At 30.2% G+C, this 24,750-nt stretch overlaps 1 non-coding gene across 1 annotated transcript; it reads right to left on the reverse strand.

Annotated features, from left to right (window-relative positions):
• Nucleotides 1-6,249: 6,249 nt before the first annotated feature.
• Nucleotides 6,250-6,447, reverse strand: LOC124923214. Its single transcript, XR_007098219.1, has one exon. It is a non-coding gene; the product is annotated as a U2 spliceosomal RNA (small nuclear RNA).
• Nucleotides 6,448-24,750: the final 18,303 nt, after the last annotated feature.

The following is a 24,750-nucleotide window of genomic DNA, read 5'->3' on the forward strand; positions in this document are numbered from 1 at the left end:
TATTATCTTATCATTACAATTATTAACAAAATAAAAAGTGATAGTAATTTTATTTTATTTTTAATTAATTAAAAAAATATGTGATCAATTAGAAAAAACTTTTTTTAAGGTAAAAAGTTATGGAAAAAACATTTTTCTGATAAATTTTGAGATTGTAATGATTTTTGTTTACTTATTCTAATCAGCCTAATTAGTTTTGATTTTTGGAAAAAATAAATATAAATTGTTGAAAAAAAAGCTCATTTATGTTTGTTTAAATATTTTATATGGATGTTGAGTGGAATATCTTGTTTATCGCTACTACTAATAAACATATAGCGGTTTACTATCATCACAATAAAAAAAATTAGACTACATAAAAATAATTAATAATATCATTTTTTCTACAAAGTAATAATTTTTAATTTAGTCAAATGAAAAAAAAGGACTAAATATGTTATAATATAGAAGTTATACAAGATTAGGATATTTATTGGCTTATAATAATTTGAACTAAAAATTGAAAGGGTATGTCATCCCCCAAGAAGTAGTGCAACTTTTAGGCTACACACATTAGATAATTGTACCAATATTATATATATAAAGGTTTCATGTAATCAATATTATTAACTATAGACTTTGTATTGAAGCGGAACCATGTCTATGCAGGCTAGTCATTAATAAAACTAGGAAAATTTTCGCACACGAATAAAAATTATAAAAACAAAATAAATTAAAAAAATTATAATAATATTTATTCAATGTTTAAAATTATTAAAATAAAAAATATAAAGTTCTCATTCCACCTTTTATAAAAAAATCACCATTACTTCTGATTTCAAGGCGTTCAAAGTTTGGTTGTTTGTGTCATTCTTTTGTTTTCATTTTAGTTATTTTTTCTATTTTCATTTTGTTGGTTCATTCATTTTTTTCAAAGACTTGTTCTACCTGAATCCTTAACACTTATAATCTTTTACCTTTTTTACGGGTCTTTTTATTTAATGATATTATGTTGTTTATTAAAAAAAAAAATTATTCTTATTTAAGAAAACATTTTAAATTTATAAATCAATATATACAATAATTTACTAAAATAGTGTTGGAAGAAGAATGACTAAAAATAAAATAAAAGAATGTGTAAGAGAAAATATCATTCAACAAAAAAAATTATTCACCATCCAAAAAATTAGCAACTTCACAACATTTTCAACAAATTTTATAAACTATCTTAAAAAAACAAATTTAAGAAAAAAAAAACACTTCTCATACCAAAAAAAATCAATATTGATCTTTGGAAACTTTACTATATTAATGTATCTAAATTAAAAACAAAACATCCAACCTTATATCTCTTATAGACTTCTATGATATAATGTCCTATCCAACCTTAACAAGGCGAATGCCCTTCCTTTCCCTTGATTTTACCTTCTCAATCCCCCCTTGGTCACGTATTTAATTGTGTTTTTGAAAACCGAGCCTCCATAAGAACTGGTGGCGATCTTGATTTCGTTAGAAATTTTTTCTAATATACCCATTAAAATGTCCTCTTCGATTATACTATATCTATAAGTGTAGTTTTATTTGTCCTAAACATCGATCACAATCTTCACAATTTTGAATTGACAACCTACACCAATTCAACTTTCATAGCAACTTTCATTTATTGAGTCTCGAATTTTTAGTATTTACAGGTTAGTATTTACGTATCTAAATTCTTACATGTTAGTGTTTATATATTTTAATTTTTGCAAGGTTCTTTTTACATAAAAACATGTTTAATTGGATTATGTTTGGTGTATGTCTATTTGAATTATTCAGAAATTCTCAAAGTTTAAGAACCAAACTCAATGCTATAATTTTGCATTAGAAGATTTGTCTAATAGATTAATGGAATAAATATGTATAAGTATATATGCACTATTTAGATGAAGTACACTATTTTTTTCATCTAAGTCATAGATATGCACTATTTCACGGTTTGTATCAGGAAATGTGACTTTGGAAACTACAGATTATTAACAAAAACAACCTTTGCAAAGTGGAATTCATTTCCAGAAAATACAATATTTTTTTATGAAACATTATATATGAAAGAAAGAAAAAATGATTATCAGACAGCAATGACCAACCAATCCCATGTACAATTTCTTCGTTAAGGCATTTTTGGATAAAAATATGGTGTATTATACAAAAGATCAAAGTCTTGCATTGATCTGAATTACGATGGAATACACTCCAAATCATCCTAGGATGAGATCCGATACATAATATGATTGATGCAAGCGATAGTTGGTGGGACTATGTCCGGGTTAAGTAATTTTGGAACATTTCTTGCATATTTAAATTTCTAGATTTTAATCTTTTCGGTATTATTTATTTTGTAGGAAAATAAAAAAGATTTTTATCGATATAAAGGAAAGACATTCCAGACAATGCCTTGTTAGAACGTATTTTTATTATAGTGGTGATATTCACTCTCATTTTTAACCGCATTCATTTATATCTATTATCGAAGAAGGATTAGTGATTTCGATAAATATTTATAAAATCAATTTAGGAGGAGCAAGAGAACCAAAAAAGATTACCCAATAAAAAAATTAGAGAAAGTATATGTACATCTCCTGGATAGAAATAAACAAATACAACAACAATCATCGCCACTATATCGCCCATCAAGTTCGATTCAATGTTTTCTCCTTCAATTATTTCACTTACACCAATGAAAAAATGTTTAGATATTCAACTTGGATAATTGTGCCATGTTGATCTGAAATCTTCAATCACATATCTCATAGTGAATTCTAATTTTTTGGAACTTTCTTAGTTTAAAAATAATGAACGATGATGATACTGAATAAGCACAAGCTTAAATTTGTAAATATTGTTGACTCAGCTTCCGCACAAAATCACTCAAACATAAGACTCGATGACATGAGTTTTTCACCAACCCAACATTGAGTTGATAGTTCTATTTTTTTAGTTTTGAAAACATAACTTAGGATTATTTTTGTGATGTTTCTATTCTAGTTATATTTATGTAAATAAAAATATCGCTTTTATTTTTGTGATGGCTTTATTTTTGTGAGGCTTTTATTGGAGTAATGATAAAATATATGATTATTTTGTTAAATGAAAATAAGTTTCGTAGTGGGGAGTTCTAAAAAATTTAAGTTGTATATTTTTTTTATGTTAGAAGTAGGATATTTTTAAATTAATTTATAACAAACCAACCATAAAAATTGGATATATATTATTTTGAAAGTTGATATAATTAAAAAAACCTCACCTTCAAAACTAATCATTCTCAAATATATACCTTAATGACATATTTTGTGATAAGGTCTATTTTTCTTTCATATTTTTTTTCTTTACTTTCTTACATATCAAATAATATATATGTGTATGCAAATGATTATTGTGATAGTAAATACAAGATTTTATCCTATATAGATAAAGACAAATGATAACATCAATTTACCCAATAAAAATATCAAATAAAAATTGTACTATTGAGTACATACATCACTTTACCCTATTAACAAATAACATTGATTAATTGAGATAATAAATATATACATCAATTTCATATATATGGACAAACAACAATAAGTACATACATTATTTTAACCAAAAACAAATAATAATTGAGATTTTAGCGCATAAACAAACAAGAAATCCGTCTTTCTTATATAACCATATTTTTCCTCTTATAAATAGAATACTTGACACACAAATCATAACACATATCTCTCTTGTTTGTTGGTTTGTTTCTTTAAAAATCATTTATAAATCATAACACATCTATCTAATTTAAATATTTTATGATCCATTCTTAAATATTATGATTTTTATGATGTTTTAAAAAAATTAAAAAAAATGAACAATTAAGATAGAACTTACACTAGTATGATAATGATTTTGTAAACTATTTGGTCGCAATTTGTTTAACAACACACATATCATTATTTATTGAATGAACATGTTTAATAACGCACATATCATTTGAATGAACATGTTTAATGTTTGTCAAACGATCATTCCATTTGCTGTGTTAAAATTGTAAAAGTTTTAATGAATAATGATAATTAATATTTTCGAGCGGTAATAATAAATTGTAAATTTGTTATAAGATTGATAAATAGTTGAGTGACAAATTACAATTTAGTTGGTGAACTAAAATTTCAATTAAAGAGGAAATGTTAATGATTTATTTTGCCCATTGTGGAAGTAAGTGAGTGATGATCATTTTTTTGTCATTCAAACAATAATATAGGTGTTAAAATCATTAATACAACTATACATTATAGATGATATGCAACTCATGTATCAAATACAAGTACATACTAAATTCCCACAATATTCTAAAAAATATTTAAGCTAAATTTTTTATCATTTTCCACGTTTAACGATATTAGTTCCTTTGCTTTATATATTATTAATATTATATTATTTAACTTCTTGTATTTAATAGAATTGTATTTGTGTTATTGATGACACTAATGTACAAAGTACATTTTAAGGTAATCGAGTCACTAAATTGACGTGGTCAAACTGGTTATACAACTAGAAATGTCAAAATGGTATCTTACCACAATATGATATTTACATATTTTATCGCTGATGAAAAATGTATGATTTATCGGTCCTTGACAAAGTTCGAAACAATTCAGTATATGATTTTCCGCATCCAATACAAGGTGTGTTATTCACTTCATTGTTTCGATTATGAAATAAAATATGCAGCAAAAAACTTATGTATTGTTTTGTAGGTAAATATTACATGGTTGATGCAAGTTATAAAAATATGACTTGTTACATGGAACCATATCACTAAATTTAATAAAAGAATTTTAAATGTATTGGTTTTATCAACAAGCACCAGTTGTCTAGTGGTAGAATAGTACCCTGCCACGGTACAGACCCGGGTTCAATTCCTGGCTGGTGCAAATATGGAGAAATTATGATGAAATTGACTTCTATTGGCTTATTTGGGTCTGCCATATATCATCTTATGATGAAATTGACTTCTATTGGCTTATTTGGGTCTGCCATATATCATCTTATGATGAAATTGACTTCTATTGGCTTCTTGGATGATAACTGAAGGTTCTGAGTTCTTCCATTTCTTTTCTTTTGTTAAAAAAACATACTTTTCTAAGCTTCTGAGTTCTTCCATTTCTTTTGTTAAAAAAACATACTTTTCTAGGACCACCGTCTCCTTATGTTATAATTTGTGTTGTTTATTGCCTTCGGGTTATATTTTATTTTTTTACTTATATATACTTGTTTTATCCAATTTCAAAATAATCAACCTAACTCAATATCTAAACATTTGAACTTGAAAATGTATAAAATAAACTTGACAAGACCATAGTAACTAGAAATCAAAAATATCTGTCTCCATTTACATTTATCCATAATTCATTCACACATTACAGTTTGGTTTAAGTGGAAATTGTGTTTTAAAGAAATAGAAGAACTCAAGTGACATAATACTTAATACTTGTTGTAAAGAGTAATATATTTCAATCTTATTAGATTTTGATAGCATTGTAATTTTGTTGTCAATCTCTTTATGTTTATGTTCTCTCCCCCTAATTGAAGATGATTTATTTCAACAAGTTATCATTCTTCTTCCATCACTATTTTAGTAAATTAATGTAAACAAACATTTTTTGGGATTGACTTTGTCATTTACTAATCCAAAATTCCGTTCATTTACAGGTCTAACCATAAAAATTCCAAAAAAAACATGACACTAAATAAATGCCAATCTTTTTTATAATGCTTTGTGTTTGCCAATAAAAAAAACAAGAAAATTACTACTTTAGTTCCAAATTGGCTTACTTGGGTTTGCCATACATCATCTATACAAGATGATAGTTGAAGCTACTGAGTTCTTCCATTGTTTTTTTGGTTAAAAAAACATACTTTCCTAGGGTCTGCTTACTAGGCTCTGCCATACATCATCTATATAAGATAAATGAGGTTATTGAGTTTTCCATTTTTTGTGTTAAAAAAACATAGTTTCCTAGGACCACCCTCTCCTCATGTTATATTTTTTGTTGTTAATAAGACCATAGTAGCTAGAAATAACAAATATTAAGTAGAAAGTGTGTTTGAATTCATTGGTTTGTTGTCCATAAGTTATATATAGAATAACCCTACATTATTCAGTTGTTATTTATAGAATAATACTTGACAAACAAAGCAAATACTAAATAGTATACATGACCTAAAACAGGATATCAAAATTTTGACTACAGATTGGTGGGATGCGCCAGGCCCAAGCAGAAGTGCAACAGTCAGGCGACGCTTGAACAGCCCCAGTAGCAAGCTACTGTAATGGGCCACTCCCCCTAAAAAAATTAATTTAATATCATGTGAGCCGATGGCCCACGTATCAGATATTAAACTGATAAGAACAGATACTACACTTGATCTTAGCCAAAAGGCCGAGAAAGGTATGCTTATTTCAGACACGGACTATCCATTTTATATTAGTTTCATATTCTTTCCCAAGTTTGAAGTTCCAATGTGGGACTTATTTATACAATCTTATGTGAGCATGTGAAAACAAGGCAAAATAAAATCAAACTTTACAGCTCCAACAGAATCTGCTTGCTTAATTATTATGCTTTTATAATTTGGAAAATAATAATAAAATAAAATGATTTTATCATGATCTTATTTTATCTATTGCATTTATTAATTTCAAAACTTCTCAAATAATTCAAATATCCTAAAAAACAATATTAACCAAACTAGATAATGATCACAGAACTCTTTACTTCAAATTCACTCAAATAAAGATCAAATACCAAACATTATAACGCAACCAATACATATGGAATTCAACATAAGTAGACAAAATCAGAGTTCCCTACATATTTGAATATTAAAATGCAAATTATAAAATTCAAATAAATAAAAAGGGATAACATATTCAAGTTTAGGATTGAGGGTGTGCCATAAGATAAGCGTCAACCACTTCACACAATCCGACCGTCCTATATTTCCCAAGCTCGTTATAAGCTTCGTTTATCTCCACAGCATCTTGGTGTTGTAATCACTTGTGATCGTACAAACACTCATAAGTTGCTCAGTCGACATCTGAGAAACACTCAAGTAAACAATTAAATAAACAAGAGCAAAATAGCCCAAATGAGGGAGTGTCCTTCACGTATCGAACGGAATTTAATTCTTTTGACATCGAAATTTCACCTGATTTACAACTAGTCAAACCTATATTATCAGCTAATATATCAAGAATATATGTGCGTTAATTTATATATAAACTAGTAGTGTTAGTACAATGCAGTTCTAAACCCTTTTTTTTTACATTTTTTTATCAAGAAACTATTAAACAAAATTTATGGTTTGAATAAAATCTTAGTCAATAATATATCATCAACATATACTAACATAAAATATTTTAAGTTTTAAAAATAAAATGACAGTTATCATGAAAAGATGGTACAAAACCAAAACCAATTAATCAATTAATTGTCTAGAAAAATCAACATTACACTGCAGTAAAGCTTACTTTAAGCCATAAAGACATTTGTTAATATCACATACCTTATATGATGTTGCTTCAATGAGTCCTTCTTAAAGATGCCTATGCACATCTTAATCAAGATCATCGGAAAAATGCATTATTAACATCAAATTGCTATAAGAACCAACTGTTATCGTATGTTAAAGTAAGTTATAGTTTGACTGTTACCGTTTTAGAGACTAGAGAGGAGTATCATGAAAATCAATCATATCTTTCTAGTTGTAGCTCATTGCGAATAGTGGAGCTTTGTATTTGGCTATAGATCCATTGGGATTAATTTTGTATTGTAGACACATCAACAACCAATAGGTTTCTTGCACCTTGGAAATGAAGTCAGATCCTATGTGTTATTATTTTGTAAAACAATTAATTAATCATTTGTAGCGTTTGCCATTCTTTAATTTGAGATTATTATTTAAAATATTTTGGTTCTTTTAAAATAGATATATTTCTCAAGAATTCTAGGTAATCATTACTCTTGAAATTGGATGCATATACAAATGTTTTAGGTGCATAATATTATTCATTGTTGCTAAATAGTATTAGAAACATCCCACTGGGATGCAGGCTATGGATGTGAGTGTCATGCTAATTTTTCTTATTTAAAAAAAAATAGTATTGAAATCAAAATATCTAATTATAAGTAGGAGTTTCCTTTCTCTTGAATTCCTTCTTTGTTCATTCAAAATTTCAAAATTTAGGGTTTCCAAATGATGAGTTTACAATTCATAAAATTAGGAATAAATGAATCAAGAATATAATTTTTTCTTAAAAAAGGGGGATTTCTTTTATAATTGTTTTTTAACATTTTGAATAGGTAGTTCATTTGAAAAGGAATATTATGTTTCTCTATCGGTTTTACAAAAAAAATATTAAAATGTGTTAAATATTTTATTTTTTCTAGTGATGGAAAAAAGTTTAAAAAAAAACAATGTCTCTTGAGAGCATGCATAATAATAGTTGAAGTATCAAAAACCCTAAAACCTTTAGACTAAAAGAATAACTGATAAAAACACATTTTGTTGCTTTCTTTTCAAATTTAATTTTATGAGATGTGTTATTCTTAATATAATAAAGGCAACCAAATATTTTAAAATTAGAATAGTAAGTTTTTTTTTGTATAATCTGTAAAACGACGCTATGTAAGAGAAATCTATTAATGATATAAGTAAACATTAATATTGAAAAAGGACAAATACTTAATTGCATTTGTGTTTGGAACATAAAAGATCATGCTATTTTAAGAAGGTAATGATGATTACACTCGACCACTCCGTATTGGTGTGGGGCTGTAAGTGCATGTTAATATACTTGTCTTTAAATAAAATGAAATATATAAATACGATATTAAAATAAAAAAATGAATTATCATATACAAATAACGAAGTCACTGATTTAGAGGGTTTGATCCAACGCATGTGTTAGACACATTGTCTTAAAATAATTTCATCGTCTCCCGTTTGTGTTAGAGCTTATCGTAAATGACTGTCTCCAGTCACTAGTAAAAAAAGGACCTTTACCGACGGTTTTTCCCGAAGGTTTGGTAAAACTCTCCTAAATACTCCCGAGAGGAACAAATCCTTCGGGATTAAAAATAGATTCCGAGTGGGGTGTAAAACCTTCGGGTTTATTAATTATTACCGAAAGTTCTACAAAGAACTTTCGTTTTTTACCTTACCAAAAAACCCAAAAAAATTCTAAGTGTTGGATGTGGGTTAATTGCGAAGGTTTTTGTAAAAACCTTCGGTTTTGAAATCCCTGGGTTTTTTAATTGCGAAGGTTATTCAAAGAACCTTCGATTTTACCTTTTTTGAAATTCTCATTTCCGAAAGTTTTACAAAGAACCTTCGGTTTTACTCAATTAAAAAAATTCTAAATTTGGTAATGGTTATTTCCGAAGGGTCTTTAATAAACTTTCGGTTTTGACTAATATCAAAACCGAGAGTTTTACAAAACCTTCGGCATCAACCTCTATAAATACAAACCCTAACCCTTCTCTTTTTCATTCCACTCATCTCTCCTTTCTCTCTCTTCCGCGCCGCAGTCGCCTGCCTCCTCCACGCCGGTTCTTCTCCTCTCGTTCAGGTAATTTGTTTCATTTGTTTTTTTTTTGTTTTGTTTATTATGAGATTTAGATTTCTTAAGTTTATATATATATATTATCTAGATTTATGCTAGTTTACGTTATTTTGTTTGATTAATATATATATACATATATCTGAAATGCATTTAGGATATGGGTGATTCATGGAAGAGACTTCGGCGTACACCGGAGAAACTGCATCCGTGTTACCAAAATTTGATAGCACAATCAGAAATTGCGGCACGTGAGGAAGAGGTAAGACAGATGACGCTGGAAATGGAACAAATCCGATTAAGGGATGCGGAAAGAGGCCGTTTGCTCAGTGAAATTAAAGCGGACAGGGCCAAAATGGCCCAGAGATTAGAGAATCTCGAACAGGAACTTGTATTGTTGAGGAGTCGACTGAATCAACCACCCCCTCCTTCCACCCCATCTAATAATTTCTAGATTTATTATGTGTTTATTAGTTTTTCCGTACGAACGATGACAACATATATTTCTAAGTGTTTTGTTTTAATATTCATGAATTATTATTATGTTTGGTTTGGTTTGGTTTTAATAGGCTATTAATGAATTATTTTTTTATTGTTCACTTTTCACCTTCGGTTTTGACATTCGTTTTAAAAAATCTAAAAAATTTCTAAGGGTCAAAACCGAAGGTTTATTTGAAAACCTTCGGTTTTGACCCCTGTTTAAAAAAATCTAAAAAATTTCTAAGTATGGGGAAGGGTAAAAACCGAAGGTTTATTTGAAAACCTTCGGTTTTGACCCCTGTTTAAAAAAATCTTAAAATTTTCTAAGTACGGGGAAGGGTAAAAACCGAAGGTTTTCAAATAAACCTTCGGTTTTGACCCCTGTTTAAAAAAATCTAAAATTTTTCTAAGTATGGGGAAGGGTAAAAACCGAAGGTTTTCAAATAAACCTTCGGTTTTGACCCCTGTTTAAAAAATCTAAAAAAATTCTAAGTATGGGGAAGGGTAAAAACCGAAGGTTTATTTGAAAACCTTCGGTTTTGACCCCTGTTTAAAAAAATCTACAAAATTTCTAAGTATGGGGAAGTGTAAAAACCGAAGGTTTTCAAATAAACCTTCGGTTTTGACCCCTGTTTAAAAAAATCTAAAATTTTTCTAAGTATGGGGAAGGGTAAAAACCGAAGGTTTTCAAATAAACCTTCGGTTATGACCCCTGTTTAAAAAAATCTAAAAAATTTCTAAGTATGGGGAAGGGTAAAACCGAAGGTTTATTTGAAAACCTTCGGTTTTGACCCCTGTTTAAAAAAATCTAAAAAATTTCTAAGTATGGGGAAGGGTAAAAACCGAAAGTTTTCAAATAAACCTTCAGTTTTGACCCCTGTTTAAAAAATCTAAAATTTTTCTAAGTATGGGGAAGGGTAAAAACCGAAGGTTTTCAAATAAACCTTCGGTTTTGACCCCTGTTTAAAAAAATCTAATATTTTTCTAAGTATGGGGAAGGGTAAAAACCGAAGGTTTATTTGAAAACCTTCGGTTTTGACCCCTGTTTAAAAAAATCTAAAATTTTTCTAAGTATGGGGAAGGGTAAAACCGAAGGTTTATTTGAAAACCTTCGGTTTTGACTCTTCCTAAAAACATACTATTTAAGGTCTGGACCGAGAGGTTTTCTTAAAACTTTTGGTGAAACCCTTAAAAACCGAAAGTCATACTATTAACTTTCGGTGTTACCAAATCATAATTTGGAAAATTAATTGGTTTGATACATTCCAATCTAGAATCTTAACTAATCTAATCAAGTGTGTGTTGTTTTTTAAAAATTAAGATTGTGTTTAATGTTAAAATGTTTATGATTGTGTTTGATTATATAAAGAAGTGTATTTATATGTTTGTGTTTATGATCATGACATGAATGTGTATAAAGTTTGATTATATGGCTTATGTAATGTGTTAAGGTTATTAAATGTGTTCAATCAATAATGTTCAAAGACATTGGAATATTAAAAACCAATTAATTTAACAATTTATGAAATGGTAATTCCGAGAGTTTATAGTAAAACTTTCGGAAATACCCATAAAAACCGAAAGGTTTGCTATATACTCTCGGAATTACCACTTCTCAATTGTTTAAGTTAAAGTGTTTTTTAATTTCAAATCTAGAGTCCTAACTAATATAATCAATTGTGTGTTGTATTTTAAAAATTAATATTTTGTTTAATGTTAAAATGTTTATGATTGTGTTTGATTATATAAAGAAGTGTAATTATATGTTTATGTTTGATTATCCTATGTATTTGTGTAATGTTTGATTATATGGATTGGGAAATGTTTTAAGGATATCCAATGTGTTAAATTAATGTTGTTCTAGGTTATTAGAAAGTGATAAACCAATTAATTTTAAAATTTGTCAAGTTGTAAACCCGAAAGTTTATTATATAACTTTCAGAAATAATTATCAAAACCGAGAATTTAAATAAAACTTTCGGTTTTAATATTGACAAAAACCGAAGGTTAAATTAAAACTCTCGTTTTTTATCAATGTGAAAACCGAGAGTTTTTCTAAAACTTTCGGTTTTTTCATTTATAAAAACCGAGAGTTTTAATAAAACCTTCGGTTTTCACATTGATAAAAAACGAGAGTTTTAATATAACCTTCGGTTTTTGTCAATATAAAAACCGAAAGTTTTAGGAAAACTTTCGGTAATTAAGTTAATAAAAAAAAACGCCCTTTTTTCCCTTTTCTTCTTCCCCGTTTTCTTCTCCCCGCTTCTTCCTTCGTCCGCTCTCCTCCGCGCCGCCTTCAATCCCAGATCGACGCCGCCCGAAGACGACGCCCGACAGAAGACGCCGCCGACAGATCGACGCCGCTACTCTTCTCCAACTGCTGCCCTGCCGCCAGACGCCGATTGAAGAAAGCCGCGACGCCTCCCTGCTGCTGCCCTGCCGCTAGTCGCCGCCGCCTGCCGCTTGAAGATAAGGTAAGTTCATTGTTTTTCCATATTATTGTTAGATTCTTCTTTGATTAAGTGTTAGATTAGGTTAGATTAGGTTTTGAATTTAGTTTTGGATAAGATTTTGGATTAGGTTTTAGGATTATGTTTTTGTGTTAGGTTTTTGGAATTGGTTGTTAGATTTTGTTTTTTGATTAATTATGTTGGATTATTGTTAGATTAGGTTGATATTATTGTTAGATTATGTATTGGATTGTTTTGGATTGGATTTGTGTTAGGTTTTTGGAATTGGTTGTTAGATTTTGTTTTTTGATTAATTATGTTGGATTATTGTTAGATTAGGTTGATATTATTATTAGATTATGTATTAGATTGTTTTGGATTGGTTTTGTGTTAGGTTTTTGGAATTGGTTGTTAGATTTTGTTTTTTGATTAATTATGTTGGATTATTGTTAGATTAGGTTGATATTTTGATTTATGTTAGATTAGGTATTAGGTTTGATTTATGTTTGATTTATGTCAAATTTTGTTTAATTTAGGTTTTGGTTTGATTTCAGTTTGATTGTGGTTGGTTTGATTTATTGTTATTAGGTTTGAATTAGGAATTTCAGTCGCCCACTGTCGGCCCGTTGATCTACATCCGCTGCTCTTCTTCGTCGCTCTTTTTGTGCAAGGTTAGTTCATGTTGGTTTATTATATAGTTAGGTTAGTTTAATGTTAGATTTATGTTAGATTTTCATGTTAGATTTTCATGTTAGATTGAAGTTTGATTTATGTTAGGTTTGATTTAGGTTAGATTAGGTATTAGGTTTGGTACTTATGTTAGATTATGTTAGATTAGGTTTGAAATGGGTATGAATGAAATAATGTTGAATTAGATTGGGTTTAAATTATATATGATGGTTAGAATTGTTATATGGAATGAATTGTGTATGAATAAAATTATGTTGGATTAGAATTGATTGTTTTGAAATGTGTATGAATGAAATAATGTTAGATTATACGTATGCTAGATTTAAGTTACATTCATGTTAGGTTTTATTATTGTTTGTTTATGTTGAATATTGGTTGGACAATGTTAGATTAATTTGAATTTTGGTTGGATAATGTTAGACTAAATTGAACTTTGGTTGGATAATGATAGAATAGGTAGAAATTATGTTAGTATTATGTAATCCTAATTAATTTAGACAAATTTAAGTAAGTAATAATCACGGTTGTTTTCCATTTTATTAGAAATATGGAAGTACCCGATAAAAGCTGGATGACCTTACGTCGAGATCATCCAGATTACGAGGAAGGTGTTGACAAATTCCTCGAGTATGCTGTTAGGAATACATCCCGACAAACCGTGAAATGTCCCTACGTGAAATGCTTGAACACGCCGTTTATGGAAATAGACGAAGTGAAGACTCACCTCATCATTTATGGAATAAATGTTCATTATGAGTATTGGTATTTTCAATGAGAAAAGAGACGTATTACTCAAGTGGTTAGTGACGATGTCGATGAAGATGCCGATGACTTCGATGATGATGATGATGATGATCAGTCGGAGGATGCCGTGCCGCAATTCAACGATGCGAGACCGGAGATGAATAATACAGTTAATGAAGAGGTCAACGAAGAACGTTATATGCACGAATTTATAAATGATATGTTCCCCAACGTTAATGACGTCCCGAGCAACGATGAACCAGTCGAAGATGCGCATAGATTTTATAAATTGCTTGATGATTGCAAACGACCATTGTATGAAGGTGCTCGAATAACGAAATCAGCGGCACTACTGAAACTACTTCACATAAAAAATGTATGTCAATGGACGAATTCTTCGTTCGATATGTTGCTGCGTCTGCTTAAAGACTACATATTACTGAGTGACGCTCAATTGCCAAACTCATACTACGAAAGTAAAAAATTCATTACTGATATCGGGCTTAAATATGACAAGATAGACGCATGTAAGAACAACTGTATGCTATTTTGGAAGGACGACCTAAATGAAGATTATTGCAGAGTTTGCGGTCTTTCAAGATGGAAAGTCGACCAAACAAGTGGGACAGTTCGGGAGAAGCAAAATGGGAAATTCATTCCAAAAAAGGTGTTGAGATATTTCCCTTTAATACCAAGACTGCAAAGACTATACATGTCCTCAAAAACGGCTCCAATGATGAGATGACATAAAGAAGGAAGAGTTGATAGTGATACGTTGAGACACCCCGCTGATTCCTTAACTTGGAAGACGTTTGATGAAAATTATACAGATTTTGTTTCAGAATCTCGAAACGTAAGACTGGGTTTATTAAGCGATGGGTTTCAGCCATTTGCAAATGGGAAAAAATCATACACTGTTTGGCCGGTTATTCTCGTTCCTTATAATGTGTCACCCACGACTTGCATGGATTCTAGCAATTTCATTTTATCTATGTTAATTCCGGGTCCAAAGAGTCTGGGAGATGCAATTGACATATTTCTCCAGCCATTGATCGAAGAGTTGCATGAACTGTGGCAAACATGTGTGAAAACGTTTGATGCACACACCTCGCAATACTTTAACATGCGAGCGGCGTTGTTGTGGACCATTAACGACTTTCCCGCATACGCGAATTTATCAGGTTGGAGTACGAATGGTAAATTCGCTTGTCCTTGTTGTAACAACGACACGGTATCTCTTCGATTGGTTCATGGTTCCAAACAATGTTACTTGGGTCATAGACGTTTCCTTCCACCGAAGCAAAAATACAGAAGGGATAAAGAGTCGTTTGATGGTCGAACTGATTATAGAGAACCCCCTAGATTGTTAATGGGGCAAGAAAGTTACGAGCAAGCACGAGACCTAGAAGACATATTTCTTAGTGCGGATCTGAGCAAGAGAACCAAGATATATCATGAAACGCGGGGAGACAATTGGAACAAACTTAGCATTTTCTTCCGTCTGCCTTATTGGAAATCACTATTATTGAGACATAATTTGGATGTGATGCATATTGAGAAAAATATCTGTGATAGCGTGTTGGGAACAATAATGAATGTGAAAGAGAAGACTAAGGATGATCCTAAAGCCCGTAAAGACTTAGAACTCTTAGGCATAAAATCATGGTTACATCCTATAAATGATGAAGGAGTTGTTCATTATCCAGAAGTGCCTTTCACTTTGACATCCGAAAATAAAAAACGTCTTTGTAACTTCTTGAAAGATCTCAAGTTGCCCGATGGCTTTTGCTCAAATATCAGCGGTTGTGTAAATTTGGAAGACAAAAAGATTTCGGGATTAAAGAGTCATGATTGTTACATTTTATTGGAATATCTTATTCCTTTAGCAACTCGTGGATTACTTCCAGATAATGTGTATGATGCGTTAGTAAATTTGTCTTGTTTCTTTCGGTTGTTGTGTTTCAAAGAGTTGATTCAAGAGGACTTGGAACAATTGTACATGGATATTACATTGACACTTTGTAAATTTGAAATGATTTTTCCGCCGTCAATCTTCGACATCATGATGCATCTCCCGGTTCACTTGTCATTTGAGGCTTTGCTTGGAGGACCTATTCAGTATCGATGGATGTATCCGTTTAAACATTACATGGGTACAATGAAAAGATATTTGAGGAATAATAACCACCCCGAAGCCTCTATAAGCGAGAGCTATCTTGTTAATGAGAGTATTAGTTTATGTGCCAGGTATATGGAGGAACAAGAGCAAGAAAATGCACAACCTGAAATCTCGGACATTTTAATATTTGCATAGTTGGAAGACCTATCTAACAGAAAAGTATACAACTTGGATTATATCGATCGAGTGACAGCTCATTCTTACATTTTGAAAAATTGTCCCGAAGCAGAACCTTTTTACATGTAAGATTCGATGTTGTTGTTACTAATTAGCATTAAAGAGTATGGTATTTAATATTCGATCTATTTGCAGAGATTATAACAACGAGTCCAGTGGAGAAACGTTTGCCGCATATTTCAAGCATCGAGTGAGTAAATTATAAACTATATATCCTAACTCTTTTTATTCATTTTAACAACTTCATTTCGGATACATATATAGGTCGCCCATTTAGCAGAAATTAACGACATATCAAGAGACCTCAAGATCTTAGGAGAAGGTCCAAGTATGTACTCGTCTATGTATGTTTGGTGTAAAGTAAACGGATTCAAATTCTGTACAGAAAAACACGACGAAGGTTTGACAACTCAAAATAGTGGGGTGGTTGTTGAGGGGTACAACGGATCTGAAACTATGTCATACTACGAAGTTTTGACAGATATAATCGAAGTACAATACTATTCTCACAACGAGTTGTTTTATTCAAGTGTAAGTGGTTTGATACACACTCAGGGGAACTAGGAGTGAAAGTGGATAAATATGGCTTCGTAAGTGTAAATGTAAACCGAATTTTGAAAACCCAAAGTCAAGACCCGTATATATTGGCAAGTCAAGCAAAACAAGTATTCTACGCCCCTGATATGTCAGCCCGACCTGGTTGGAAGATTGTGACAAAAATAAAACCGCGGTTTACAAACATATAGTTCAGATTAATTAATTAGGTAGATTTATGTTTTTAACTTTATATTCATTCTTATTACTACTTTATTTCAATTATTCACTCAATTTTATTAATTGTGTGAATTAAGAATGTCTGAAGGTCCTAAAACAACTTGGAAGAGTATGAGGAAGACACCCAAGAAATTGGATAAAAGCTACCAAAACCTACTTGCCCAATCGGAGTCCTTAAAGCTCCGAGGATCGTCTTCTAGAGACCAACCACCTATTGATGTGGTCCCGATAGCTACTGCGCCTCCCCGAACAGATGAGGCTGAAGACGATGATGAGCTCCAAGAGTTTATAGAGAGCACATTTGCTGATATGGTGGATAGCGATGAGGCAGTAGACGAGGGTCTCGAGGAGCATATTGAGGAGTAGGATGGCGAGGAGGAGCACGGGACCACTCCCGACCCATCATCGATAGGTAACTCGTTTACGAATTAGTTAGTGTTTAAATTGATTGACATATCTAATTATGATTTTGATAATTTTGAAGAATCTTCTGCCCGCAAGAGACGAGGGAAGAACAAGAATATTGCGCTGTCTAAGAGGTTAGCGGGGACAAGGATTCCTCTTACGTTTAGGGAGAAGGATGGGAGGTTAGGCGGTACAGACGTGGGAAGAACACGGTGGTCTAGACATGTGGGGTCGATTATCCGGGACCCCGCAACCATCTCACACCGTCTTCTAAAGTGGAAGGCTTTAAGTGCAGACCAATTGGATTCACTGTGGACTGCTATCAAGGTAATACGTATTACTTGATTATACGTTACGTCATTAAATAATTATTTTTAACATTCGGATGTTATTTTTTTCAGGATCCGTTCGAAGCCACTAATGGTGATATTGAGTCTTTACGAAAGACCGGATTGGGACACGCCAATCAGATATGGGATAGATGGCGGTCGGATTTGAACAAGACATATATCCGCGTCCACAAAGGAGACGAGGCGACGGTACTGGCTAATCCTCCACCGGACTACGATCGAGATGATTGGGAGTTTGTGTGTCGCAACCATTTCTTCACAGAAACATTTAAGGTATGGTTTCATAATTCAAATAAAAGTTGATATTAATTAATCTAACTTCATTTTTTATTTCAAATACAGAGAAACAGTTCTACAAATATGAAGAACAGGAAGAAGTTGAAATTCCCGCATCGAACGGGAAGTAGACCGTTTGCACAAATTGAAGACGAGTTGGTAAGTACATTATTTGTAATAACTTAATCTAAAGATTGTTATTAATTATATAAATCATTTATTTCAACAGGCGATTGAAATGGGACAGGCACCGTCTGTAATTGAAGTATTCAAGAGGACCCGTACCCCTAAACCGACAAAAGAAAACCCAACACCCGTCCCGAACGAACACGTGCAAGAGAAAATTGTAAGTGAATTGAATATGCCTAGTTTTTTATTAGAGAAATTATATTTTATTTGAATTGTGCAGGTTGAGATGGAGGAGGTTGTTAGTAACGAACCGGGAATATCAGATTTTGAATTGACGGAGAGGGTGTTCGGACAACAAAAACACGGGGTAGTGTTCGGAATGGGATCAGGCGTCCGGCCCACACACTTTCGTGAGGATCGTCGAAGTGGAAACAGTTCACAGCAAAACAATGAGCGATTGTTAGAAGAGAATCAAATAATGAAGCTCAAGCTGGAGGAACTGGAGAAGAGGGATGAAGAAAGAAGGCGCAAAATGGAAGAAATGGAAGCGGAAAAGGAAGAAATGGTGACAAGAATGGAGAGGGAGAAGTTAGAGATGAACGCGAGAATGGAGAGGGAGAAGTTAGAGATGAACGCAAGAATGGAGAGAATCGAATTGTTTATGAGGCAACAACCACCTCCTCCCCCCACAAGCTAAGGTTGTTTCGATTATGAACATGTTTTCATTAGTAGTTGAATTTATAACAGATTATTCGGAATATTAGTTTGGTTTCGAATTTTGTAATGTTAATGATCAATTAATGTGATCGTTTAATGTATGTTGCATTTCTTTTATCATTGATATATTGGTTTGGCTGAACAGGTTTTGGTTGCGAGCAAAATAATCCGCACGTTTTTAAAAATTTATAGGAAAAAACCGAAAGTAATATTGAAATCTCTCGGTTTTTCTTCAAATGGAAAACCGAGAGATATTAGAAAACTCTCGGTTTTTACCCAAAGAGAAAACCGAGAGTTATATGACAAACCCTCGGTTTTTACCCAAAAGAGGAAAACCGAGAGTTATATGAAAACTTTCGGTTTTCCTCTTCGGGTAAAAACCGAGAGTTTTCATATAACTCTCGGTTTTCTCAATTTGAAGAAAAACCGAGAGTTATTACAAAACTCTCGGTTTTCTTCAAAAGGAGAAAACCGAGAGTTATTAGAAAAATCTTGGTTTTTACCCGAAGAGGAAAACCGAAAGTTAAATCAAAACTCTCGGTTTTTCCACAAAGAGAAAAACCGAAAGTTATTTGTAAAACCCTCGGTTTTTCCACAAAGAGAAAAATCGAAAGTTTTCATATAAGTCTCGGTTTTCTCTTTGTGGAAAAACTGAGAGAGTCAATATCGAGGGATGGCGAGAGTTACTAAAACCTTCGGTAAGGTGTCTTTACCGAAAGTTATAGGGTCAAAACCGAGAGTTTTTACTCTCGGTTTTGACCCCTTTTTCACCAGTGAGTGTACAACGAATCTAATAGTGATTATGCACTACAATCACTACGTATCGAACTTGACCAATATACATAAACTATAATTGGATTTCAACAGAAAATGTTAAACAAAAAAAACGAAAAACACTCAAAAAATTAGTAGAGGACTTTTGGAATTCTAGAGTGAGAAATGATAAGATGAAGTGATATTGTACATAAGATGGTGTGGGATAAAATGTATATTTATATCGTTGAAATAATAATCTGTTAACTAAAATCATCAATCGGTTGGGATTGATTGCTTTTTCATTTTTCCTCATTTTTTTTAATGAAGGAAACCATTTGAACATTCTCTTATGAAAGTATATAACTTTATTTACCGATTAGTAGACTCGATGTCCTTAACTATTTTGGCATTTAAATAAACGATTACAGACTTTTACATAAAATATTTCCTGATACATGTCAAGCTCTCATGGTTGTGTACATTTTGACCATGGAATACGCGCCTAATTCTACGAGAGAGTCTAGAATTGAACGGTGAAATTCCTTCGAAATGGCGAGTTTAGAATTGAACCTTACAATTCCTTCGAAGCGACCCCGTTTCTCCCTCACATAGGTGATCTTTTGATCACAAAGAATCATTAAAAGAGAAATTCTTATCCTCGTTAAAATAAATATTGTTTATTAAAGGATTAATCCCCAACAATAATCTTCCAAGTTAGTAAACTTAGGTTGTCCCATTAAACCTAGTTATTGGAATCTCTAGTGTGCATATATTGGGTTTTCCTTCATACCAACTTATAGTAGTCTCATGTCTTAAAACACTTTCAAACTAATTTTTTATTTAATAATTTGATTATTGGATCCACATTGTTATCTATAAGTCAAATTTGATAACTCAATTAGAGAGTATAGTCTAATAACATTGTCTAAGACATGTCCAATTTCATATTACTATCATAATAATTAGAAATTTTTGTTTGTACATTCTTAGGTAATCTTGGAATATCTTATAATAAAAACCGTAGTCATTCAAACATACTTATCAGTTAAAATATTGTTTACATGGCTAACTAGTAGGACAAATTTTCTTTGAACTATTATTCCTTAGTGTAAACAATTACATATTTTTAATAAAAATGTTTTATTTTTCAACATATATCAAAAATATAAGTTATAACAATCATAAGTTTCTTAGAAGATTTACATACGTAGATTGCACTTTCAAGTGTAAACATATTCACATGTATACGTAAAAATTTACATTTAATAATATCAATATAATATTGTATAACAACATGATATTTCGTGTAGTACAATTCACATCATTAGTGTATTTAATCATTTATAGTAATTTTCAATGATAAAATGTACAAAAGACACGTAATGAAATAATTTCCATTGTCTCTATGACATATATATATTTAGCACATTCACTTTTAATCAAAGTATGATCAAATTTTCATATAATTATTTCAAAATTTATTATAAGTTTATAAAGACTTTATAAATATTATGTTTCATCTATTTTATAAAATCATTTCGACGCTATTGGTTTTTCAAATATTTATGAAAGTATTTTCAAGTAAATGACACGTTTTTTGTTTCAAAATTCTCAAATCTTAAATATCTAGTTGAGCACCAACTCAAAAAATAGAAACAATATATTTTCTTGTTATTTATTTTTTTTTTGTAAAGTTGCGCAACTTTATCTTTTTTGTAGAGAACATACTTCTTTAACAATAAACTATTATTTTTTTATATCATAATATACAAAAATATATATATATATATATAATATTATTAATAAAAATATTTGCCCCCACATTTTTATTGGTATCCTTTTTAATCACACATATGTGTGAAATAAATTAATGATTTTCTAATCAAGAGATTTTCACACTATTCTTTAACAAATTTTCTTTTATTATACTTATTATTCAATATATAAGATAACTATTATTGTGAATATTTAAATGAATAAATCATTCATAATTTCTATATAAGAAATAAGAATATTTATTTGTATAAATCATTCTTTACATAAGCTCTACATATGAAATTAAAATATATATTCCAACATGTTATTTATATAAAAAAAATTAAAATATATAATCAAATAACTATTCATCATCCTATCACATGATTTCTTAAAAAGAAATTAATATTTAGTCAAATAAATATTCACAATGCCACACGATTTCTACAAAAGAAATCACAATGTTTTAAGCAGGCCGAAGCCGCGTGCATATTCATTTACGGTTGCACGTTTGCATCTAATAATGTTGGCACATATGTCGCATCATTTTTCAAATTAAAATTTTTTCTTAAAAAAAAAATCAAAGAAGGTATTATTATTGAAATCAAGAACCAAGTAAGCCCTCCTCTAATAATGCGCATAATAACGAGTCTTCTTTGTGTCTCTTCAAATTCAAACTACAACCCTTCAATTTTAAGCTTGAGTATTTCTACTACCGTTATAACCTTTTGTTTTTACGAGAATAACTTATTATTATTTTATGACTCAACTCTGTCAACAAATAATTATATATCATATTTTTTTTATTAATTATTAACGTTTAATTAATTTAAGAATGTATATATTGATAATTAATTATTTTAAAATTAAAACTATCTTTTTCAAGTATAATTAATTTTAGATAACACCATTAATTAATTTTATTAATCACCACAAATTATCTTTGTTTCAAAAACTGAATTTGTTTTTTCTATTATCTATTATATATATATATATATATATATATTATCTTAGCATTATATATTTAAAACAGAAGAGATATCGACGATATTGACCACTGATTTTGAACGATTTTGAATCGGTTTCTTTCTTGAGGAAACATTCATCATCTCTTTTGTAACATCACAACTCATATTTCTAAAAAATAAAGTCAAATATTTTCGACATCGCAAGCTACTATATAGCTTAGCACATTGAAACTAATTTAAGATTGTTAGTATTCTTATCTTTAACTAACAGAGAATAACAAATATGATGTTAAAATAAAAAATGAACTATCATATACAAAAAATGAAATAACCGATTTAGAGGGCTTGATCCGAGACATGTGTTAGACACATTTCCCTTAAAACAGTTTCATGGTCTACCGTTTGTGTTAGAACTTATTATCGATGGATGTCTACCATGGTACAATGAGTCTAGTAGTGATTCTATACTGGAATCACTATTTATCAAACTTGACCAATGTAAATGAACTATCACCGGGTTTTAACGGAAAATGTCGAGCGAAAAACTCGAAGAAGCTTCAACTTTCAGCTTTAGTATTTCTACTATCGTTATAATCTTTTGTTTTCATGAGATAAACTTATATATTACATATTACATATATCGTTATAAACATATTATCTCTCTCCTTCTCTCCTTAGTTATCAGTTATATATTACATTCTTATTAATTATTAATGTTTAATTAATTTAAGAATTATATATTTATAATTAATTATTATAAAACTAAAACTATATTTTTTTTAAGTATAATTAATTTTAGATAACACAATTAATTAAATTTATTAATCACCCCTAAGTTATTTTCGAATCAAAAACTGATTTTTTTTGTCTATTATCTATTACAATAAAATTATATATATATATATATTATCTAATCATTATATATATAAAAAAGAAGAGATATTGACGACACTATCTTTTTTCATTAATAACGTTATTCAACCATAACTAATGACCAATTGACCACTCATTTTGAACGATTCTGAATCGGCTTCATCCTTGAGGCAACAATCATCATCTCATTTATAACATCACAACTCGTATTTCTAAAAAATAAAGATAATTGTTTTTTACTGTGCAAGTTACTATATAGCTTAGCACACTAAAACTATTTTAAGATTGTTAGTATTCTTATATTTAAATTTAAATAACAGAGAATATATAAATATAATGTTAAAATAAAAAATGAACTATCATATACAGAAAACGAAATCACCGATTTAGAGGGCTTGATCTGAGGCATGTGTTAGACACATTTTCTTTAAAACAGTTTCATGCTCCCATCTATGTTGGAACTTATTATAGATGAATGTCTACCATGGTACAACAAATCTAGTAGTGATTCTATACTAGAATCACTATGTATCGAACTTGATCTATGTAAATGAACTATCATCGAGTTTCAACGGAAAATATCGATTGAAAAACTCAAAGAACACTCACATTATATAAGATGATGTGATAATTTACATAAGATGGTGTGGGATAAAATACTTACTTATATTGTTGAAATAATAAACTGTTAACTAAAATTATCAATTGATCCAACGACTTTTTATTCATTTGCCTCAATATTTCTTCTTAATTAAGGGTAATTGTCTACCAAAATTATTTAAGACATTTATTTTGAAATACTCATGTTACATGAATTTTTCAATTGTTAAAAATAATATTAAATTATCAAAACAATTGATAATAATAAAATCATTTAAGTCACACTAGAAATTAACATAATTGGTCATAAAGGCATTTTAAATCAATTAATTCAAATATACACTCCTCATTGGGGGCTGTTTTACTCTTATTTATCTAATGGTTGACTTCGGTGAAACTGGGAGGCACGAAACATCGTGACATAGATTTCCATCTCATTCCAGACAATTTTAAACAAGGTTGTATTTAAAGTTTCAAGAAATTTATATCTTCACCATTACCGGACTTTTGAGACCAGATGCATCTTAAATATGTTTATCTTGAGTAGGGAATGATATAATTGAGTGAATAAATCAAATGTATTAATAGTTAAATAAGTTATTTGTAAAATAAGTAAAACATTTATTGACAAATCTATTTTCATTATACATTTAAAAGAGATAAATAACACCTAGAGACTATCACATTTTTGTCTATCTTCTCATTCATGTAATTAGATTTCATATATATAGAAGGCCCTTCTATACTGACTATGATTAACACTCTTCGAGTAAGAAAATATAAAATATGTTTTTCAAATAGCCTTATAACT

Source organism: Impatiens glandulifera, chromosome 1 (genome assembly GCF_907164915.1).
Source record: "Impatiens glandulifera chromosome 1, dImpGla2.1, whole genome shotgun sequence".
NCBI lineage: Eukaryota > Viridiplantae > Streptophyta > Magnoliopsida > Ericales > Balsaminaceae > Impatiens > Impatiens glandulifera.